Source organism: Electrona antarctica (genome assembly GCF_951216825.1).
Source record: "Electrona antarctica genome assembly, chromosome: 17".
NCBI lineage: Eukaryota > Metazoa > Chordata > Actinopteri > Myctophiformes > Myctophidae > Electrona > Electrona antarctica.
Window position 1 is genome coordinate 14,597,988 of NC_136798.1, and position 9,613 is coordinate 14,607,600.

Below are 9,613 nucleotides of genomic sequence, written 5' to 3' on the forward strand. Positions count from 1 at the left end.
TTTTCACATTGGCCTATCATATTGCCACCAGGAGGCCACAACCTGACCTGGCCTGGTGGAGACAGGCATTTTTTTAACTCTTGGAAGAGTTAAACTCTTGGAGGAAGGCAAAATCATGTTCTTTGGAAATCAAATGTGCACATGAAAGGCCTCAGCCATTAGTGGCGGCGCATTAGGCTTCCTGGTGCTAGGACATGTGATGGACAGGTGTGAGTGTGACACAGTGTGTGTGCATGTGTGTGTGTGTGTGTGTGTGTGTGTGTGTGTGTGTGTGTGTGTGTGTGTGTGTGTGTGTGTGTGTGTGTGTGTGTGTGTGTGTGTGTGTGTGTGTGTGTGTGTGTGTGTGTGTGCGCGCGCGTGTGCGTGCGTGCGCACACGCGTAACTAAGGAGAGACAATTATGTCAATAGGCATAATTATTCCTTTCATTATAGGCAGTGGCCCTGTGTCAAGTTTCTAAAGGTTGCTTAGGAGCCGCCTCTTGAGAAGACAAACAAACAGGGGTGGACTGGCCACAGGACATACCGGTTGGCCGTGACCGCTCAAGTTATGATATGATTAAAAAGAATAATAATAAAAAAATTGACAGGCAGGCAAAGTGAGTGACAAATAAACCCTCTTCTATCTTGAATCCCTTTGCCAGCATTCTTGTGAGAGCAACAAAGGGTTGTGTAGTTGTCTGTTGGTTTGTATCATTTATGTAAAAGTGGTGGTATTAGGGCTTGTTTGTTTGTGTGTGCCTCGACGGAGCGGGTGGTAGAGTTTCTGCTATCTGCTATATCCAATTTTTTGTCCCAGTCCAGCCCTGCAAACAAACATAGTAGCTTGTTGAAAATGATGTACCCAGATTAATTTACAGCATCTATGTCAAACCTTTCTGATTCAAGTTTTTTTTTAAAAAGACAGTATAAATGACTTGGCCAATACGTTTCAGCACTTGGCTGTTTTTTGTAACCAAGTATGTGCTTCCACTTTCTTCAAGGGATTGTGGCCTCATGAATTATCCAGTTTACACTTTAGACCAGGACAGGTGTGTCACACCAGTCTCACACACGCACGCACGCACGCACGCACGCACGCACGCACACACGCACGCACACACACACACACACACACACACACACACACACACACACACACACACACACACACACACACACAGTGTGGGGCGGCAGTGGCAACCGCAAGGTTCCCAGTTCGATCCCGGCCTCCCCCGGAGTTAGTGCTGTAGTGTCCTTGAGCAAGACTCTGAACCCCTAATTGCTCCAGATGTGCAGGTTGGTGCCTTGCATGGTTTCATCTGGCATCAGTGTGATTGGGTGAATGTAATGCACAATCTCTGTAAAGCCCCTTGGATAAAGGTGCTATGTAATTTCACCATTTAACACACACACACACACACACACACACACACACACACACACACACACACACACACACACACACACACACACACACACACAGGTGTGAGATGAGGTGCTATATAGAGATTAGACACATCTACAGTACATCCTTGCTTGAACTCAAGGATCATTACTTATATGCACGCAGGCCGCAGTGGCCTAAATATTGTGGCTAGAAAGTTTCTGGTTTGATCCCTGGGGACCATGCAGGTAAATCAGGAAAAATCTGGATGGGAAATGAATGAGGAATACTCCCCCTCCCTCAACACCTACTGTTGAAGAGCTCTTGAGGGAGGAACTTGACCCAGCAGTTTAACCACATTAACCATAACAATATAGCACATCTACAAGCTTGTAAGCTTGTAGGCCAGGGGTGCCCACACATTTATGACGTGAGATCTACTTTCAAAATGACCAGCTCAACAAGATCTACCCACTGAAAAGTGTACCATTGCTGAAAATAGTTTAAATATATAATGTACTTAACTTAAACGCCCAATGCATTCTCAATGGCAATAGCACAAACTTTTCCATGCTACTAGTCCTACATACTTACACCTAGAAACCCCATTCAAACCTATTTATTCATCTTACGGTGGACATGTTTGCCTGAAAAGAAATCTTTGAAATGTTTCATAGTTTTAGAAATATAGTGCTTTCAAATTTGAGAAATTCACAATGGGGCTCAATGGCAGATATTGGCACGTCAAAAAAGCACTTTCACCTAGAAACTCCATTCACACTTTTTATAATTCAGCTTACTGTGGAGACAACATGCTGGAACTTTTTACTTTGAAATGATTTGTAGTTTCGGAGTTATTTAACTTAAACGCCCAATGCATTCTCAATGGCAATAGCACAAACTTTGGCATGCTACTAGTCCTACATACTTACACCTAGAAACCCCATTCAAACCTATTTAGGTTCATCTTACGGTGGACATGTTTGCCTGAAAAGAAATCTTTGAAATATTTCATAGTTTTAGAAATATATAGTGCAAGGACACTTCGACACCAACTCTGGGGGAGCCCGGGATCGAACTGGCAACCTTGCAGTTACCATCCAGCCACTCTACCCCCTGAGCCACCGCCGCCCTGTTTTGGTTTGGTTTTACTATAGTTTATGACAGAATGGAGAGAGAAAGCTAAATTAATTGACAAAGTACATTTGGAATTTGTCACCCATCCTACACACCCTACGTAGGCCTACTGTATATGGTTTTTTTTCCAGATGAAGAGATTTGGTGTAGACTAGGGAAAGAAGAGGGGCCTAGGATAAACCCCTGGGGGACACACAATGTTGGACCTCTCCTGGACCTCTAACACCAGCTACCCATCCTCATCACCTTCTACACAGAGAGAGGCCATTGAGAGCATCCTTAACAGCTTTTACCGTAGGCCAGGGGACGTGCCATGCCGCCGGTGATTGGAAAGCGCTACAAAAGGTTGAATCGTTGATGTCTTTCTCTCTATTCCATCCAGGACATTTTCCATATATGCTCTGTTCGGAAGGCCTCAAATATTGTGGAGGGCCTCACCCGCTCCTCTCCCACACCTCACACATGCTTTTTGTCCCTCTTATCATCCAGTAGGTGGATCAGAAGTATCCTTACATGTATTAGCAGGCTGTGAAACAGCTTTCCCCATGCTGTCAGACTGTTCAAGTCACTGCTTCCTTTATTCTCAGACTGTGGACTATGTACAGATTTATGCACTTTATTCTTTTTTAAATCTATTTATCGTTTTTAGCTATATTTGTAATTTGTATGCAATTATATTGATTTATGTGTGCTTTCTTGGTTTCATTTTATTGATATTGTCTTGTAAATAATAAATTGTCCTGTCTTGAGCATTGTTTTAATGACAAAAGGTCTAGGTCTTAGGAGGAGAAATGCAATTACAGTTGAGATGAGAATAAAGATGGCCTGAACCGGAACATAAATCATTCTTTATATTGGTCAATTAGTTACTTCTAGTTAGACTCTAGAGTGCTATGTGTAGTAAAACTGATAACTCTGTCTCATTAGCGGTTCTCAATTAACAAGTGAGACAGACATCTCATCAGCCCTGAAGTTTAACTCACATCCATTATCATGGCTGAGAAATTCTCCGATATATATATATTTTTTCTTTTTTTTATCTTGGATAGTTCCTGAGAAGCCTAATTTACAGTATGTACAGCACTAAGAGACTAAATTGGCAGAGCACAGATAGAGCCGGAAAAAGGAAATGAAAGGGAAGGGAGAATGGTGAGGAAATGGAGTGGTGCTGCTGGCCAGAGGGAGGTTAATAGTGCAGAGAGGATAGAGAGACAATAGTCTGGTCTAATGAGACGTGAGGCTATGGCTTTACTGGTGCTGAGGCAGTTCCGAACGGCACTCTATTCACGCTGGCGTCACTATGCTCACTCAGACCTCACAGCAGCAATATTTCCTGGCTAAATTTTTTTTAAATTCCCTCTTGTGTTTTAGTTAATGACTTCCTGGAGAAGAAAACATATTATTATTACATTTGCTGTAGTTATTACAAATATATGTTGTTGTTGTTGTTGTTGTTTTGTTCTGTTTTTTAAAGTGCTTAATTAGGTGGGGAGATATTCATTATTATGACGGATGACTTTTCTGAAGGGTGATGGTTAATCCGAAGAGCGAGGAATAATTAAATTGTGCACTTCATAAGAACACACAAGTTGCCTTCTCCTCCTATGCTGCTCATGTTCCTAGGAGAATTCAGGAAAAAAAGACTAGCCAGTGCTACTGTATTTGGACCAGAGAGACGGCAAACGTGTTTCCACTCTTAATCGTATAGGAAATTATTCAACTGCAGGCATCCTCACATTTTACTGGCTAAAGGCTGAAAAGCCATGCAACTTTTAAAGTCAGAGCAGGGGCAACTTTATAGTGTTTATTGTCTGCCATTCTGAACATGAGTCCTCTCTTTACTGTATGATGATCATTTTCAAATGAATAACAAAGCAAAATGTATATGTCCCATGCTAGAATGCTATGAAGGCTATTGTGCTATTTTGTACCCTGCCTGTGTGTTGCTTTGGCTTTAGGCCAGAGGAGATCTAGGGGGCATCATGGAATGCTGCTGAGTCCAGCTCCAACTCCAGCCAGCTCAGCAGCTGCTTGTCTAGACCCTCTGGCAGCTCAGTATCAATGAATACACCATCACTACACTCCTAAAGCCAACCATATTAGAAAGACTTAGTGGACAGAGATCCACGTGCCTTTGGGGCGGACAACAACTAGAGCTATATAGTTAATTCATATAGGAGTGTGTCGCTCACTGAAAAGAACAGATTTTCAACTGAAGTACATGAGGCAATCATATTCTCTTATTTACAGACTGTGACACAATCGTACGACAAAGTACGAATTTGTCTTTATTTCAGTAGGATGGTACGTGATGCACTATTTGATAGACAAATCATGAGGTAACGTACTAATGTAACTTAAAAGTCTAATGTTCTTTATTAACAGGCCAAAACAAGAGTCACAGAAACAAGTACAATAATTATTTTTTATAATTTATTGTACATTGTCATTTCTTCCATTATTCGAACTAACAAACATTATAACATTTCCATTTATACAAAATATAAACTATAAGGGGGGGAAATATAAATCTAACATCAAACCTTCCCGTAGGTTTACGTACAGTCATTTCCTGGGGCTAACCCATGCACCAAAGGCGGAAAGGTGCCAGTCATACCCTCATTGTAAAGGACCATAACTTTAAAAATCACAAGGCAAAACTGACAGAAGTCCTGTGGCAACTTATTTGTAACATACATCTCTTTGACATGTCCAATAACAAAAACCATGAGCCAAATTATGAAAACCCGACCAAAATGTTATCAGACTTCCAGTAGTTGCTTTTTCTTTTCTTTTTTTTCATGTGCCAACCTTCACTTCACATACAAAACCATTCTGATATTCATTTCCAAGTGAAATTAAAACTACAAGAAGTACTTCTGTACACTCAAGTGGTCCACATTATCTTTTTTTTTTTCCTTTCTTTTTTTTAAGCGAGACATGTGACATGACAACCACAGCCCTGAGCATCTCCAAAATGTGATGATGTGACAATGGAAACGCTGGACAAACGGGAGTTGGCCGTACAAGGAGTGCTCTTCCTTTTCGACTCCCATCTGGTGGGCTGGGGGAGGGGAGAGGAGCTGGGTGATGGCCTCCAGTGAATATTACGCCCCTGTTTTGAGAGAAAAAATGCCAGCCTCATGAACTTTCATCTTTTTTTTTCTTTTTTTAACTGGGGCAGGAATAGGGTGAGGGTTTGTAGAGTCCATTGTGGCGACTGGATGTTAGTCTTGTGGTCTCTGTTCAGTGCGGCGTAGAGGGGACCGAGGGGTATGGTGGTGCACAGGGAGTATAGGGTGGGGCAGGGTGTGGCGGTGATGGTGGCTTGGTGGGGCGTGGGTGGCGGGGCATATAGCGGCTGGTCCGGCGGAGGATTTTCAACAGTAGCGTTGCAGGAGAGAGGTTGCCATGATGGTGGGGAGCAGAAGGGAGAAGGTTCCCGCTTGCAGTGACACGCCTGCTCCAGTAGGGGAGGTGGAGTTGGCCGAGCTGCTGTAGGTGTCTGTCGCCATGGTAGTGGTCACGTTGGCGGTGGAGTTGCCCCCTGCCGTGGGGGCTGTGTCATTCGCACTCGCTGCCTGGGAGACCATCTGTGGGCAAAAGGGAGGGGCACGAGGATTAGAACTCCACACTTCTCAAAAACTGTTATTTTTTTTCTTCTTTCTTCTTCCTTTTTCTTTTTTTTTTTTTTTTTTAATTTTGTACACACAACACTACAACTTGATTTTCTACCTAAACTGAGCTTTGAAGAAATACACTTGTGAAGAAATTATTTAACAACTAAAGATTCTATAGATGTTATAAAACGAAAGAGTTAACATAGAGCTTTAACATAGAGTAGGCTAGCCTATATGATTTGTGCAGAACAAACAAAATGTGTGCAAATAAAAACACTGCATGACTATTGTGAATTGAAACACTATACTAAGTGCATTTATTTCTATTCCATTCGGTTAGCCTATATTCTGTTCTGTTCTGTTCTGTTTTAGCATTGAAAAAAACAAACAAAAAAAAATTGGTTTGATTCTAACAATTCACTAATGATGTAATCAATCGGTGATGGTGGACCGGTGGGTGGTAGCCCCGGGAGAGGAGAGGGGCAAACCAACAGCCTGCTACGTTTCAGGTTTCGTTGGCACGCCACCGAGAGAAACTTTAGCCAGATCCCGTTGCACAGCACAGGTAGAGTCGACTATATACATTACCTTTAAATCATTTATTCACATGAATTGAATCTACCAGTAGGCTAAATTTGTGGCAAAATATGACAAGGTGCAGGTCATTTTGGGAAAAATCTATAAACAGCAACTCTAATAAGAAAGCAGCTCTTGGAATTGGATCTAGGCTATATCAACTTATTAAGACCGATATGTTATTAAATCCACAACGTTCTAAAGCGAACCACACATCATCACAACACAAAAAAAACATCACCGTAAAAACTTAGCCTACCCAAAATTTGCTTAAGAAATAATAAACACGTGAATAGAATAACATACCTGTGTCGATAAACATATGGCGAAAATAACCACTCCGAGTTGAACAATCATCATTTTTGACATATTTTCGACAAGGATTTGGCTAGATAGAGCACTATGCCCACTGACGCTGGTTCTCTCCAATGTGGTCGCGGCAATTGACGGAGCTTTTTATACCAGCATCATGTCTGATGTGACGTAGTAGCAACCTCCACAGACTCTCCGCAACGGCAAGTAACAACTGAGGTTAACGCCATACATGCAGGAAAGCAACGCCTTGTCAAAATGGCGTAAGTTGTAATTTATTATATGTTAAATTAAAATATTAATAGCCAGGCTTTTAATTACTATTAAATGCTAATTGAAAATGGAAAAACTCCGAGGCAGTGTCCGAGGAATTGAAAACGTTTCCTTTGGACTGAATGGGCTACTTTTTTTTGCAGATTTAGTAGGCCTAATCTACTACAGGCTTAAATTAAATTAAAATGTAAAACAAATTACAATGCATTTCAAGCTAAATGGGAATTGTAACGCAACCTGTTGCATCGCCATTGAAAGTTATTTCGACATGACAAGAGCGACATCTAGTGTAGACTATTGGGCCTGAATGATCACAAGACCAAAGAGAAAAAAGCCTCTGCATGGTTCTTCCAGCCAGGTAGGCATGCTGCATTTCATTTCATACAAATGCAACGGTACAGTGCCAGGACTTTAGTAGATTGACTTTAAGACGAATAGTCCAGTCATATTTTATAGTTTTATTTTTTTGGGTATTACCGTATGGTAATTAGATGTAGGGAAATGGCTCGATGGCAAGCACTGCCAACACATTAGTAGATGTCGCCCTCTAATGGCAACATCGAATCATTCCAAATCACGGCTGTATCGTCTTACATTTCTCTGCTAAACACAGACCTGTTTATACCAACAATGTCATTCATATTACACTGACAGGGTGGATACACACTATAATCATCTGTCTGTGGGACAGTATTGAAAATAATGATAGGCCTACATTAGGGTACACAAAGTGGCCAATACTTTTTTTTTTATTACATCCAGATGTTCTGGATTGTAACTTTAGGCCTATAATACTGTCTCTACTCCCCTGCCATTTGGGTAAGTGAATTTCTGGGTGGAATTGCAAGTCAGTCAGACCCCCTATTTGCTTCCTCTCCTAAGAGAAACCGAGGGGACAGAGACAGCATTCCCTGCAAACGCACCAGATGTGCACTGTTATCGTGAGGCAGGGAGAGGGGCCTTTTGTGAGGCATCAGATAAGCCCTGTTCCCAAAGCTGGGCCAGATCGGGTATCATCAGCGGGTCTACAAGGGGGCGAAACCCAAGCCAAGCACTCTGGATCAGATTTCTGTTTACATGAGCTTGGTCCCTGGATTCCTCGAACCAGAGCTAGGGGCAGATGAAGCCTGGAAAAGAGAGGTTCTGACTGATACTTCATTCCAATTCTGTCTGTCTGTCTGTCTGTCTGTCTGTCTGTCTGTCTGTTACTTCACTGAATTTTGCCATTCAAATGAGGGTGAACTGCAGAAACAAGTCAGAAAGGGATAGGAATAAATTAAGAAGTGTGAGTGTGTGTGCAAGGCACACATGTGTGCCTGTGTGTGTGTGTGTGTGTGTGTGTGTGTGTGTGTGACGTGTGCGCGCGCGTGTGTGTGTGTGTGTGCATGTGTGCGTGCGTGTGTGTGTGTGTGTGTGTGCGGTGCGTGCGTGCGCGTGTGCGTGCGCGCGTGTGTGTGTGTGCGTACTGTAGGTTTGTGTGTGCATGTGTGTTATTTGGCCAGCCCCTTCACCATCAGTAAAATAACGAGCAGGCTGTTGGGATATATATATATACTGTATATAGTCATACAAAAATCACAGTAGGCGTATCACCTACACATCAACTGAGTGTTGATTTTACTTGCAAGACGCCCTTGCAAGTCCTGAGGATTTTACAGCGGTGTAAAAAGTACTCATCTACAAGTGAAAGTTGGTGAATCAAATTTGTTCTTGAGGTAAAGTATATTACAAAGTGCACTTTATTCTTTTTAATATCAATGCATTGCTGTATTAAAAATGTGTCATGTTCCCAAAACATTCAAAGATTCAAAGAAAAGAAAACTTAATTGTGATAAACACAGCACATCGCATTGCCGCATGTTGTGAGTATTACTATGAAAACATCCATTTCCCGTCAGTCAGTCATTCAGTCAGTCAGTCAGTCAGTCAGTCAGTCAGTCAGTCAGTCAGTCACTTATTATCCCCTAGAAATAGATGGTCTCGTGACATCACGTGACATCATCAGGGATGGAGATCCCTGTTGTCATATGCGACCTGCTGTCGCAATTTAGCCCATATGGAGATCCCTGATGTCATCAATATTGGCCAGCAACTCTACATCTGACGTCTGACCTCAAACCTCAACCCCTTAGATCTCCATATATGAATATATGTCAGAACTCGGAACCTGTTCGTTCTGACATTCCATGTGATCCTTCCCCATGTCCATCCTTCCTCATTGATGTCTTCCTTTTGACTGATACCTGTCCATTCAAACTCTAGACGGACCTGCCAAAAAGTTATTAGTGCAGCCACGCCCGGCAGCCGGCGAAAACTACAGTTCTCAACAGG